General features: G+C 36.0%; 1 protein-coding gene across 8 annotated transcripts in view; it reads right to left on the bottom strand.

The window, feature by feature from the left end:
* Positions 1 to 9,717, bottom strand: part of chas (chascon) — a 231,091-nt gene extending 221,374 nt beyond the window's left edge. For 3 of the 8 annotated variants that reach the window (XM_067784046.1, XM_067784054.1, XM_067784053.1), the window contains exon 1: positions 5,471 to 5,618. The gene's annotated coding sequence lies outside the window, so the exon portion shown is untranslated. Of the gene's footprint in view, positions 1 to 5,224; positions 5,283 to 5,341; positions 5,398 to 5,470; positions 5,619 to 9,107; positions 9,247 to 9,606 lie in introns of those variants that run through there. The other 5 variants (XM_067784048.1, XM_067784047.1, XM_067784050.1 and 2 more) reach the window with 5 other exon arrangements.
* Between the last annotated feature and the right edge of the window lie 4,596 nt (positions 9,718 to 14,313).

Genomic DNA, 14,313 nt, shown 5'->3' with positions numbered 1-14,313 from the left:
GCTTTCATTGGCTTAAAAGGAGAGCCGCTTCGATGTCTAGAAAGACACCCAGAGCTAACCGTTTGTTCTTTACAGAACACTCTATTTTCTTTGCAAGCGAATTGAGAGCCGTTTCCCATATATAGAAAATAGTAACTCCCGAAGAATTCTATTTTTAACCTTAAACTCAATTAGGCCCATTTCCTACGCAAAAATAGCCGATAGTGGGCTAAGAGACTTAGAAAATTCTCGCGGTAGGCATGCCTGTCCTAAGAGGCGACTAAAATGCACCGACCTAGAATCAGCGATGTGGTCGTATCAGATCGTTCCCGAGTTGGTAGGTGTAGTACATATCTTAATGGTGTTTATTTCCGTAACATCTCAATATCCGGTGAAAGACCATTATCATAGATTACACTCCACAATAACTTCGAGTCGTGTCTTTTTCACTGCAAGAAGAAGAAAATTAAAAAATTAAGTAGAGAATAACTTTTAAATTGTTATTAGTCTTTGCTGCTCGAAATTCGATGTTATTGAGTTATTGTGGAGCACTGCTCACACGATATGAACTCAAGCATGTGCTGGAAGCAGGTTTGTAATGATGACGACAGCGACAGACAGCCAAAATCGATTAGACTCGATTTCGGCAAAATGAACAAGCGCCGCATCGATTTAATTTCTCACATTGGCTCAAGCGATTTTTCATTTTTTATACAACAGCATGTTTTGGTTTTTTTTTCATGTTTTATATTTTGTTATTTGTGTTTGCTATATTTAGTTTGATTTATTTGCATTAGCTTTGCTAGCAATAAACACTTGGTTCCACTAAACGCAATTGGGGGGACTGACAATTTTGTTTTTTAAATATATGTATTAGAGCGGGTCAAATTCTATGGATACATTTTTTTTTTCATCAGGAATATAGAAAAAACGTAATCTACAGATGATTGTAAGAAAAATTGCTGAAGACACCATAGCTCTAGGTCCGATTTCGAGTCCCCGAGTTTTGCAAAATAAATATTTTGCCATATGAATGTACGGTTTGGCCATAAAATCTTCATAGCTTCTGATAGAATTATAGGAAAAATATCATATTAGACTTACTTTAAAGGTATTTTACGTACATTTCAGAATCTGTATTTATATCTATAGTGTTTTTCAATTTTAGTAGAGATATTAGACTTAAATTATAAGAAATTAACCTAAAATGAACTTTTAACTACTATATTATCATTTTTAACAAATTTCTTATGGAAATTTTTTTTTCTTTCCAGTAACTTTCATTCAGACAGTTTTTCTCTTTTCGAATTCGTTTTAGTAGAAAAAAATTAAAAAAAAAAACCTATATTTTCAAGTAATAAGCAAAAAAACACGATTTTTATAATTTTAATGTAATTTATTTAAAAAATTACTTTTTTACTTAGCATTGACCATTTTAACGTATTGTGACGAATATTAGCAACACTAAGGGATACAATCATCTCTAAGCCGATACTAAGCAGTCAGTTGTATCTACATAAACGAATCGATCAATATGTCTACACATATGTACGTACACGCAGCGGAGAGAGATGCACAAACACATGCATATATCTTATATGATATGCTCACAAAATTAGGCAATCATTTGTGCAAGTATCACTCACATAAACACGCGCATATGAGAAGCTATAAACGTGCATCTCTAGTTATAGCTGGTAACTAAGTAGTAAATACTAGAAACGCCTAGAAGTATGCGAAAGAGGAAATCGAAGAGTGAAAAAGAGCGCAAGCTAAGCAATCATGGAATCAGTTTGATTTAAGCAAGCTATTGGTTGTGAAGTATCAGTGTTATTGGAAGTACTTCAATAAAGGCCATTTTGCATTATTGAATATTAGAGTTATTTATTTACCAGTTTAGCGGTACGAACGTTAGTAGAAGGTGTAAAATTAGCGGGATTTCACTAAATTTGTTACAATATTTTTCAAAATAAAAGTAATGTTATGTTATTATTTTTTTTTTTTTTTGCTCAACATTCGTGGTTTTTTTTCACGACTTTCTGCTGTAACAGCCATAACACCGACACGTTTTTGTCTATAACACGTTGGGAAACAGATGTCAATAACTGTACATATCTTTCTGTTCCTTGTATATGCATTGGAATGTTAGGATCATCTTGTGTTGGCTCATCATAGGAATATAAGTAAAGTATTTTTCCTATAATTCTATTAGAAGCTATGAAGATTTGTTTGTCAAACCCTACATTCATATGGCAAAATATTTATTTTGCAAAAGTCGGGAACTGGAAATCGGACCTAGAGCTATGGTGTCTTCAGCAATTTTTCTTAGAATCATCTAAGCGGGATTACATTTTTGCTATACTCCTGATGGGAAAAAAATTTGACCGGCTCTAATATGTATGTTGGTCACACAGAACGTGTTATTTAAATTATGTTGCTTTAAAAAAAAGCTCAATTAAAGTTTACTTATGTACGTATGATGTTACCGATGACAGTAATTCAAGTAAAAATTAAAAAAAGTTTGCAAAACCAAACGAACAGATGTTTGGAAAAATGAGAATTTTCACGCTTCAGCTCAACGGCAAGCCAATAAATTTCATTTCTTATAATAGTAAAATTTGTTACAATTAAGCTAAGCGCAACAAATAACATAATAAACAACAGCACATAATAATAACAACAACAACAACAACAGTTGTCGATACACAGGTGTTCTCTCAAAGGGCTGTTACACTTTGCACGCCAATCGCCACTACTCCACATGAAATGAATGTCTGAACGACGAAAGTGTACAAATTGCTGTAATGCAATGAGGGAGGAGGAGCGGCGGGTTTTAAGTAAAGTTAGCAATGATGCGAAAAAATCTCGTTAATTGGTTTTGTTGGTTGTTGTTTTTGTTTTTTTTTTTTTGTTTTTTGCAGCTTTTGAACCACATCAACTGCACACACTCAAGTCAAACAAGTTGATTTCGTTGATTTGTCAGTTTAAATGTGTTTGCTTGATTTGTTAAATTGTTGTTGTTTAATTCTTTGGTGATTTTTCATACATGTGCTAAAATATGTGACATTATTTACTCAATGACGGTTTGGCGTTGTTTTTTTTTTGTGTATAAAGGAACACAAATATATTTTTAATTAAGTAAGTACGACCAATGGACAGATGTCAAACAAAAGCTGGAGATCCGTAGAAAGGGAACTGATTAGTATCATAATCAAAAAGATGAATTATAAGCAAATATACCTCTACCAGTCTTCGAAGCAGTGGGATGGTATAATGGGGCTAAGTTGATGACCTCCAGCACTAACCCGACATTGGGATGCAGAGAGTTGCGACAGACCTTTAAAAGCAAGAAGGCACGAGGATGAAGGTGAGCGACGGAGCGCGTTCTTAACGACACCAAAGGCTAAGATTTGCATACTAAGTATGATAAAGCATATATATTATATTTTCTCAGACAGTCAAGCAGCACTGAAAGCCCTTGATTCTGTCACAACTAATTCTGAAACTTTAGTAGGCTGTCGCAGATCACTTAACGTGATGGCTGAACAGTTTTCTCTGCATCTGGTATGGGTTCCGGGACATAAGAGCATACCAGGTAATGAGATGGCGGATGAGCTTGCAAGAAAGAGTACCTCCCTTCCACTTTCGCCATCCTGGAAGAGGTTGGACATGCCGCTCTAAAACCGGAAAGTTAAAGATAAAGGAGGCTCTACTGATTTACTACACCTTTCAACTTAAAATGGATTCAAAGGATGTGTTGTTCCCATAGCTTGGGAGAATGTCCTCGGCGCGGATAGCAGGGGCAGAGGTTTTGGATGTGGACCAACAACTTAATAGTACTGTCAGTCTTACAAATATCCACAAAGCGCTAAAAGCCGGGGAGGTAGAAAGGGACCTCGAGAACGATAAAGTAGCGGCATATTACCAGAGCGTAGGCGCAGTGGCGAAGACGTTGGAGGAGGTAAATAGCTCAATGATACTGCTAGTCTAACAAATAACCATAATGCGCTTAAAGCAGGGAGGTAGTAGAAAGAGCTTGAAAGGAGCTTAAAAGTTCAAAGCGTGCATGCAGTAGCGGAGTAAAGTGGAGTCAATCGAACAAATGCTGACCTTTGAGGAGGGTTCCTTCGATGCGGTGCTGGTACAATACGTATGGTTATATTTAGAAAAAGGCTTTATGGACTCAGCACTCAGCACTGAAACTTGTAGTCTTGGTGAGAAATTAGCTTTACTAATGTATGCTGTCTAATATTTGCACTGAAGAACTTGCAGTGGCAGCTGTCGGGAAGGAAAAAAGCAGGTCCTGCTTATACAGATATTAATTTAATTATATAAATAAATGCAAGACCCCATAACCCCCGAAGAGATTTTAGACTCCAATTTGGGTCGTGCTCCTTTTTCAATATTTCCTAAAAATTGGCGAGATGGGATGTACATGTTTTATGCCGACTCCGAACGGCATATGCAAGGCAGATGGATTTTCACTGAGAACCTTTTCATGGCAGAAATACACTCGGGGTGTTTGTCAAATCACTCCGGAGGGTCTTCCGCGCTAGAAAAACTTTTTTCAAATTAAAAAAAATATTTTCTAAATTTTCGATGTTCCTTGAACCCAGGATCTTTGATATGGTAGGCGGAACACGCTACCAGCACACCACGGCGGCCACCGTTAATTTTTTAATTATTTTAGTAAATTATTTAACTTAAATATGTATGTTTGTTTAATGGTGTGTTCAGTTTATACTTATATTTAAGAATTCATAAGCTTAACACCGGCTTATAATAATTGATTCACGGTTCGAATCCCAGTGAAACTTTTGATAACATTACAAAATTGCCTGATGATGATTACGTTGGCGGTTTTCGAAATGGTTCCATCGCAATATGCCAGTAAATGTTTCTTTCTTTTCAGTTTCTCTTAGAAAACATAACAATTGAAATTCAATCATTATAAGCCGGTGTTAAGCTCATGAATTCTTAAATATATTTAACTTAATTTAGTTTAATTATTTTTGTGTTTAACCTAATTTAATTTTATTTGATTCACTTTTTTTTAATAAACAAAAAATGCATACATCTTCCGAACAAGTTGCAGTCAAAAAATGTTTGAGATATTTTCGAAATCTGATATCTACATAAATTACACTCCCATCACAAAAAAAAAAAAAAACTTTAACGAGAAACTTTAATATCACATCATGTACGGCACCACATCAAAGCAACTCGAATCAATTATGCGATTCACCTTATCCAATCGAACAATAGATCGTTGCAGCAATTAACAAATAACTTAAAGATCAAATTACACTCTCAACTGACAACAAACAAATGCTGTTAATATTTAATTGAAGAATTAAATTACATATCACAAAATCGTTCCAATTAATTTCCAACTTTAGCGAGAACTGCTAATCATCTTTTTGAGGTGACAATAAAACACAATAAGCAACAACAACAAGTGGTTAGTATATTCTAATAACGATCAACACACCATTCAATTCGTTTCGATTTTTTTCGTATTACATTAATATCCACCGCCGGCGATTGGAGCAAAAACACGTCCGTATAATATTCGTATATGTTAAGATACTGTGGTGATGTAGTTCGTACAAGTATCGCGTCACAACTGATCTGTCGATCTACCTGCTTACGATTATCAAGCGCACACAATTCAATTCGCGTTGTTTCCGTCCATCAGTAGAGTGTTTTGTTTTTCTTGGTTGTATACTTTGAGCGGAGAGTAGGGCGGTGCGCACGCGTCGCTATGACTGACGTCGTCCACTACCAAGCCAACTGAGGCACAACACAAAATATCTACAAAGTACTACTTGCCTGCTAGGCACACACCACACACCACGCATTGCCCACCTATTTGGCGCTGCGCCTTCCTTGAATAAACAAAAAAATAGTTTCGTTCATAAGCGCACAGCAAATACAAACACATTTACGTCGCCGCAAAGCTTTTCTTCCCAAAATCATTTTTAAACACTGACGACGGCGACAGTGTTGTTGTTGTGTTGTTGCTGTTGTCACCACATATTGTGTTGTTTTTACTTTCAGCCTTAACCATCGTAACAACGCCAACAACAATGTCAATAATATTTACAACAACAATATAAGAATAGAAAAAAAAATATAAAACGCCAACACACAAAGTGCTTCGCGCGAGTAAGCAGAGGCGGTCCGATAAAGGTGCATTGAGGGTAATGATGAACCGCCATTTTCGTAGGGTTTTTTAATACGCTTATATTAGCATAACTTGTATGTTCATAACTCTCTAGGCTTGGCGCGCGAAGAGACCCATCTAGCGGCACTTATTGAAGACGGCGGTGGTTAAATAAATACCTCGCTACGAAACGAGAGCTGTGTTTTTTTTTACAAAAAAACCTGATTATTTAGTAAATAATACACCTAGAATGTTCAAATTTGACGTGTGGACTGATATTGAGGCCCTTGATAAAAATTTTAAAATGGGCGTGGCACTTGTGATAAAATCAATTTTACAAATATTATAAATCATAAATCAACAAGTAAAGAAGGCTAAGTTTGTGTGTAACCGAACATTACATACTCAGCTGAGAGCTTTGGAGACAAAATAAGGGAAAATCACCATGTAGGAAAATGAACCTAGGGTAATCCTGAAATGTGTTTGTATGGCATGCGTATCAAATAAAAGGTGTTAATGAGTATTTTAAAAGGGAGTGGGCCTTAGTTTTATAGGTGGACGCCTTTTCGTGATATCGCCATAAAGGTGGACCAGGGGTGAATCTAGAATGCGTTTGTGCGATATGGGTATCAAATGAAAGGTGTTAATGAGTATTTTAAAAGGAAGTGGGCCTTAATTATATAGGTGGACGCCTTTTCGAGATATCGCCATAAAGGTGGACCAGGGGTGAATCTAGAATGCATTTGTGCAATATGGGTATCAAATGAAAGGTGTTAATGAGGGTTTTAAAAGGGAGTGGCCCTTAGTTGTATATGTGAAGGCGTTTTCGAGATATCGACCAAATGTGGACCAGGGTGACCCTGAACATTTTCTGTCGTGTACCGCTAATTTACTTATATGTGTAATACCACGAACAGTATTCCAGCCAAGATTGCAAGGGCTTTTGATTTCGCCCTGCAGAGCGTTTTCATTTTCTTCTACTTAATATGGTAGGTATCACACCCATTTTACAAAGTTTTTTCTAAAGTTGTATTTTGCTTCAAGAAAACAAATCCAATTACCATGTTTCATCCCTTTCTCGTATTTGGTATAGTTATGACATTTTTTAATTTTTCGAAATTTCATAGTCGGATTTCGCCCATTTTTAATACCAAGATAATGTGAGTTCAGATAAGTACGTGAACTATGTTTAGTAAAGATATATCGATTTTTGCTAAAGTTATCGTGTTATCGGCCGAGCGGAAGGACAGACGGTCGACTGTGTATAAAAACTGAGCGTGGCTTAAACAGATTTCGCCCATTTTCACATAAAACAGTTATCGTCATAGAAGCTATGCCCTTACCAAATTTCACAAGGGTTGGTAAATTTTTGCTCGACTTATGGCATTAGAAGTATTCTAGACAAATTAAATGAAAAAGGGCGGCGCCACGCCCACTTTGAAATTTTCTTTTATTTTTGTATTTTGTTGCACTATATCATTACTGGAGTTGAATGTTGACATAATTTACTTATATACTGTAAAGATATTAAATTTTTTGATAAAATTTGACTTAAAAAAAAAATTTTAAGTGGGCGTGTTCGTCATCCGATTTTCCTAATTTTTATTTAGAACACATATAGTAATAGGAGTAACGTTCCTGCCAAACCGATTGTCCAAAATTTTACTAATTTTCTATTCTGAGTCATGAGATCAACCAACCTACCAAGTTTCATCGCTTTAACCGTCTTTGGTAATGAATTGTCGCACTTTTTCGGTTTTTCGAAATTCTCGATATCGAAAAAGTGGGCGTGGTTATAGTCCGATTTCGTTCATTTTAAATAGCGATCGGAGATGAGTGCCCAGGAACTTACATACCAAATTTCATTAAGACACCTCAAAATTTACTCAAGTTATCGTGTTTACGGGCGGACGGACGGACGGACGGACATGGCTAAATTAATTTCTTTTTTCGCCCAGAACATTTTGATATATAGAAGTCTATATCTATCTCGATTAGTTTACGCCGTTACGGGGGCAGACTCAGCTTCACCCCTACAACATTCTCGATCTTTATCGACACCACTGTTTGTATGTTGATCTTCACCTGGGCAGGCAGCAGGTTTTTCAAATATGGCAAAACAAGGAGCGAAAATTATGACAAAAGCAAATTGAAAAGATTTTGAGTTTGTTTTGTTTTTTGCGTGAGTGTGATCCAATGCTGAATAATTACTTATATATGTACATTAGGGCGGGTCGATTTAAAAATCGCTCATTGCTCTGTGAAAATCGTATTCTAGGGATCAAAATAAGAAACTTTGCCGAAGGAACCATACCTCTAAAACGAATTCTGATGTCCCTCCCCCCCCCCCCCCCCCCCCTTTGGGTCGAACTTTTGGGTAGGGGCAATTTCAATTCTACCTGCTGTGTCTTGTGATGGCTTAAAAAAAACAACACAAGCAATTTTACGACATGCAAATGCATCACAGTGATGCCTTGGTTTTAAAATGGGGTTGTAAAAACGCTAATTTCTAATAATTTTTTTAAATTTCTTTTCTATTACTAAGTTAAATTCATTTTTGCATTTACATATGTTCTGACTAAATAAATTTCTAAAGAGAAAAATAAACTCCAAAAAGAAAAAACATAGGCATTTCAAAGTGGGATTTTTCAAAATTTGCCCCTACGACCCAAAGGGGGGGGGGGGGGGGGGGGGGCATCAGAATTCGTTTTAGAGGTATGGTTCCTTCGGCAAAGTTTCTTATTTTGATCCCTAGAATATGATTTTCACAGAGCAATGGGCGATTTTTTTACCCCTCCACAAATCGACTCGGCCTAATGTACATTCATATGGATGCGTATAAAGGTAAATAATTATATGCGTACATATGTATGTTAGTTGATTGGCTTTATGTCTTGATTGGTAGGTTAAGGGTAAACTGACTTTGAAGGAACCTGATTTTAATTTCTTTCCAATAACTCACTTTCTTCGTACTTTTATTTTTTTTTTTATTAATTTTAGATTGTAAATTAGTTTCTTTTTCTTTTATGCATGGTATTCGGGATTTTAATATAATATAGAACATTTAATTGTTAACTCAGTAAACTTTGTAACTAAAAATCGAAAAACCTCATACTCGCTCTTCTTTTTCGGGATATTCGTAATTTGTTGAAAAAACAACGAATTAAATCAGGGACGGGGGGGGGGGGGGGGGACATCAGAATTCGTTTTAGAGGTATGGTTCCTTCGGCAAAGTTTCTTATTTTGATCCCTAGAATATGATTTTCACAGAGCAATGGGCGATTTTTTTACCTCTCCACAAATCGACTCGGCCTAATGTACATTCATATGGATGCGTATAAAGGTAAATAATTATATGCGTACGTATGTATGTTAGTTGATTGGCTTTATGTCTTGATTGGTAGGTTAAGGGTAAACTGACTTTGAAGGAACCTGATTTTAATTTCTTTTCAATAACTCACTTTCTTCGTACTTTTTTTTTTTTTTTTTTTTATTAATTTTAGATTGTAAATTAGTTTCTTTTTCTTTTATGCATGGTATTCGGGATTTTAATATAATATAGAACATTTAATTGTTAACTCAGTAAACTTTGTAACTAAAAATCGAAAAACCTCATACTCGCTCTTCTTTTTTGGGATATTCGTAATTTGTTGAAAAAACAACGAATTAAATCAGGGACGGAAAATAATTAATATTTTTGTTTTCGGAATCGAAAAAATCCGGGTCAAAAAAATGTTCCCAGGTGAAAATGCTTGAGTTCTCAGGTATCCCTATAGCAATATCATGTCGAATCATGCATCCTTTTTATTTTTCGAACTTTTTCCATAAAAGTCCACATATAAAAGTAAAATCTGTATCATATACCATGTATCTGAATCATACAAACAGACAAAATTGGTTAATTCGTTGTAGTTTTATAAATAGAACCAAAACAGCAACAAATACCAAAGTTTCTTTGAAAACCGCCGTACAAACAAGCATAGCTTTGACACATAATTGCATACGAAGTATGCAATGTGTAAAATATTAAAATATGCGAAAGAAGGCAATTGGGAAAAACTTTACAACAACTAAGGCATGACGTAGCTGAATGCGTTTGTAACCATTTCAACTATCGTAGGAGTGCGAGTTCGACTCCCACTCCCGGGAGGAAAGGCTTTGAAGAGATTTACAAGGTATAATCGAAACAGCTGTCGCCTTGTCCGTCCTGATGTCACGTTGTTTAAATTTTTTCCCAAATTATTAAATAAATTATAAAATCTGTATTTTTATTTTTTGAGTCCGATAGAACTAGTTAAACTCAGACTTTTAAAAATAAAAGTCCAGATTTAACTTTTATTTCCGGACTTTTATTTTTAAAAGTCCGAGTTAAACTAGTCCTATCGGACTCAGGTAATAAAAATCCGGAAATAAGTTTTATCTTGATTCAAATATATTAAAAGTCCATAATTAATAGTTTTGCAAGGAATTATATTATAAAAAGAATAACAGTTTCCGCCCCTGAATTAAATAAAAGGTTAAAACCATCAATTATAAAATAGGTAGAAGACCGAGTTTTTGTATACAATACGTCTTATAAGGATCAGGAAGCCATGTGCCTACACTCAGAGAAAAAATCGTTCTAAAACGAACGAAACAAGTTCAAAATTAAGAACATTCGTTGACAAAAGTCTGTTAAGTACGTTTTTTCTTAACTCGTGACCGCTTGTTTTAAGAACAGTTTTTTCAAGCACACCGTTCGTATTTTATGACCACTTTGGTATTGATGTGTGAACCTTCAGTGCTCATTTCAAGCACTACTTGGGCTTGATTTAAGATTTTTCGTTCTCACGCTTCGAGAACGATTTGTGGTCGATTTAACATTTTTCGGTCTCAATTCAAGAACGGTTTGTGATTGATCATTGGTGGGAGTGGGAAGGTACCACTTATTTATTTTTTTTATTAATAAATAAATTGTTTGCCATTAATAAAAAATATTAATAACAAAAAAAATTATTATCAAAATTCCAAAAGGTTTGAAAAAACGCATAATATGCATTTCTTCATATATTTCTCTTATTGAGAAATTCTTCTCATTTGACGATGCAATCTGAATATATATTTAAAATATTGCATAACAAGATTGAGAATTACCTGTGCATATGTGAATGGAATTCAACGAAAAATAAGAGTTAAAAAAATAGAATATAAAAACATTGTTTTAAAAAACTTTAGAGTTTGAAGGTGATCGAACTCGCGCCACACGATCGCAATCGCAACATCATAGCCGCTGGGCCACTACAACTGCTTGATAGCTTGTGCCAAATGTTGTATTTAACATTGTAGTACACACGAATTGTACCGTTTCTCTTTTCTTGTACTTAATTTAAGAACATTGTTCTCATTAATGGAACAATTGTTCATATTTTAAGACCAGCCGTTCTCTTTTCAAGAAAATGGTTGTCAGTTCAAGAACAAGGTTGTTGTTTTGAGAACTGGTCGTTCGTTTTTCAAGAACAAAAAAGTAAGAACATGAAAATCTTGAATTGAGTACGGTGGTACTGGATTTTAGAACGGCCTTTTTCTCTGAGTGTACCCTAAATTTTCCACAGATTAAAATTGGACCATAAACGCGGAAGCATTGGGGATTACTGCGAAAATAAGCCGATTAGGAAAAATCAATCAATGAGTTTTGGAACTATTTGTCGTCATCCCTTGTCAAATTTGTTTTGGAAACAACCGGTTTCGGCATTGGTCCATCTTCAATGCCATCCCCCAACTTACGTCTGCTCCACTCTGTCGAAGCATCAACATAACATAACAAATCGGAAATCAATTAAAAAACAAGTAAGGACGGGACTGTCTTCGGCTGTGCCGAAGACTTCATACCTTTCCTGAATGGGGCTGAACAATAATCTTATCCCGTTCGTAATCTCCGAATAATAGGATGTATAACATAAGAAATATATAGTGAACAGATCTACATACCTAAACGATTTTTAAGATAAATAAAAAATAAAAAATAGGTAGGTACTTTGTGTGAGGATGCAAAGCTTCACGTTTTTTGTGGTCTGAATGTAAAAACTATGACTACGAATCACGTATTTCAAAAATATATGACGTAAACGTAACTATTTGAGGAAATTTGATGAATTTTGAAGCTTCTATCCGTAAAAAAGGGGCAAAAAAATACAGTTTATATGGGGTATATAATATATATACCACCGATCTCTATGATTTTTTCAGACAACAATATATGCTATGTACGTAAGCATTTGGTGAAATTTGAAGCTTCTAGCTGTTGAAATGGGGAAGAAATTGCGCAAAGTTTCTTATCTGAACAATCGGTTGTATGAGATATATACTATATATACCATCATATATATATTATATATATCACCGATCTCTATGATTTTTTGACACAACAATATATACTATATACGTAAGCAATCGATGAAATTTGAAGCTTCAATCTGTTAAATTGAGTAAGATATTACAAAAATCCTCTTTTTCTGAAAAATCGGTTGTATGGAGGATATATGCTATAGTGGTCCGATCCGGCCGGTTCCGACAAATGTCTAATCGGACACCCAAATACATCCGCTCACCAAATTTTATCAAGATAACTCAAAAATTGAGGGACTAGTTTGCATACAAACAGACAGACGGACAGACGGACATGGCTAAATCAACTCAGCTCTTCAGCCTCATTATTTCGGTATACTTAATGGTGGGTCTATCTATTTTCCTTTAAGGACTTACAATTTTGGGTTTCGTGACGAAATTAATATACCATTTCATTTTCATGAAAGGTATAATAAACGCAAAAGTTGTATCAATTTCCTGGTACCTGGAATAAACCCAGGTGGTTTGCATCATTGGTAAAACTCTATCATCGTCATTAATTTGCACTTCGTAATCGCCTATGCGATTTTGGCGGTCGATAAGCAAATCACGCTAGTCATCTCTACTTCACGAAAACTGACGTCAATTCGAAGCATCAAGCAGCAAGTCTGCGTCCTCCAGTCCCTTCGAAGTCCCCCCTGCGTGCTAGGGGCCAAGAATTTACCCGCAGTAGGTATACCGATCGCAAAAGGCGATCATAATACCACAGGTCCCTGTACTGTTAGTTAAATTAGTTTATGTTGATAATTTAAGATCTGCATATTCTAAACTAGCTAGGCACCCTAACCGTAATAAATTGACGTCATCGTATTAGTGACAAAATAAAAGACTAACCAATCCTGAAGTGATGTCTACTCGAAAGGGAGCAGAGTGGACGCGGTGTACCGCCTGCACGATCCTATCACGGTCGTTAAAAATCGTACCGCCGAGTGTAGCACAAGCCAGTTGTAGTCTGATGCAATGTATCGTATGATGCCTTATTCAGGTTCAAACTCCTACCTTGAGGATTCGGATGAATCGCGGGGGTTGTGGTTTCATGTCGTATTTTGGATTCCTTTGGTTTGTACTTAATACGACGGATTCACTTTTGGGGAAGTTGATAATAAAGCATAGTTAACGGTAGTCGCTTCTCCGTTGGAGTCGGCACTAAAGTATTCTCTTCGGAGTAATGCGGTCGCTTCAGCCTTCGAGTCAGACAATAAAGCATTCTCTTTGGATTAATGCGGTTTTCTTCGATGGAAAGTTGGCATATAGTTTACTCGTGGTCTTTCCACGTGGGTAAACTGCCTCACTGCTTATTCTCTTCTATGCACAAAACGGCATAGAAGAAATACACACGGAGTGTATGCCATAACCATTGCCGAGGGGCGACCCCGCTTAGAAAAGCTTGTTTCTAATTGAAACAACTTTTTTTCTGCATTTTCCCGCAACTTGAATCCACAACCTTTGGTATGTTAGGCGGAGCACGCTACCACCATTCCACGGCGGTGGTTCGCATACTGGAAAGGAATACAAATTTTTCGCAGGAGTTTTCTTTCGAATACTCAAAGAGTCATTGGCATCACGAGGAAAACCATAAATCCTCCTAACATTTTTTTTGCCAATAATTCGGCTGTTCTAATAGCCGAAACACGCTCTTTCTGCGTCTTCTATCATCACCGAGCCCAATTTAAAAGCATGTGACGCCAGAAAGCTGGGTCGACCAGTTGTTATTGTATTAACGACAAAGACATCCCCAAATGTTATCGAGATGTTGATGGTCCTTTGCCGGATATAGATCCGGT

This window comes from Eurosta solidaginis, chromosome 4, assembly GCF_040869045.1.
Source record: "Eurosta solidaginis isolate ZX-2024a chromosome 4, ASM4086904v1, whole genome shotgun sequence".
In the NCBI taxonomy this organism is placed as follows: domain Eukaryota; kingdom Metazoa; phylum Arthropoda; class Insecta; order Diptera; family Tephritidae; genus Eurosta; species Eurosta solidaginis.
This window is presented reverse-complemented; position numbering and strand designations above follow the sequence as displayed.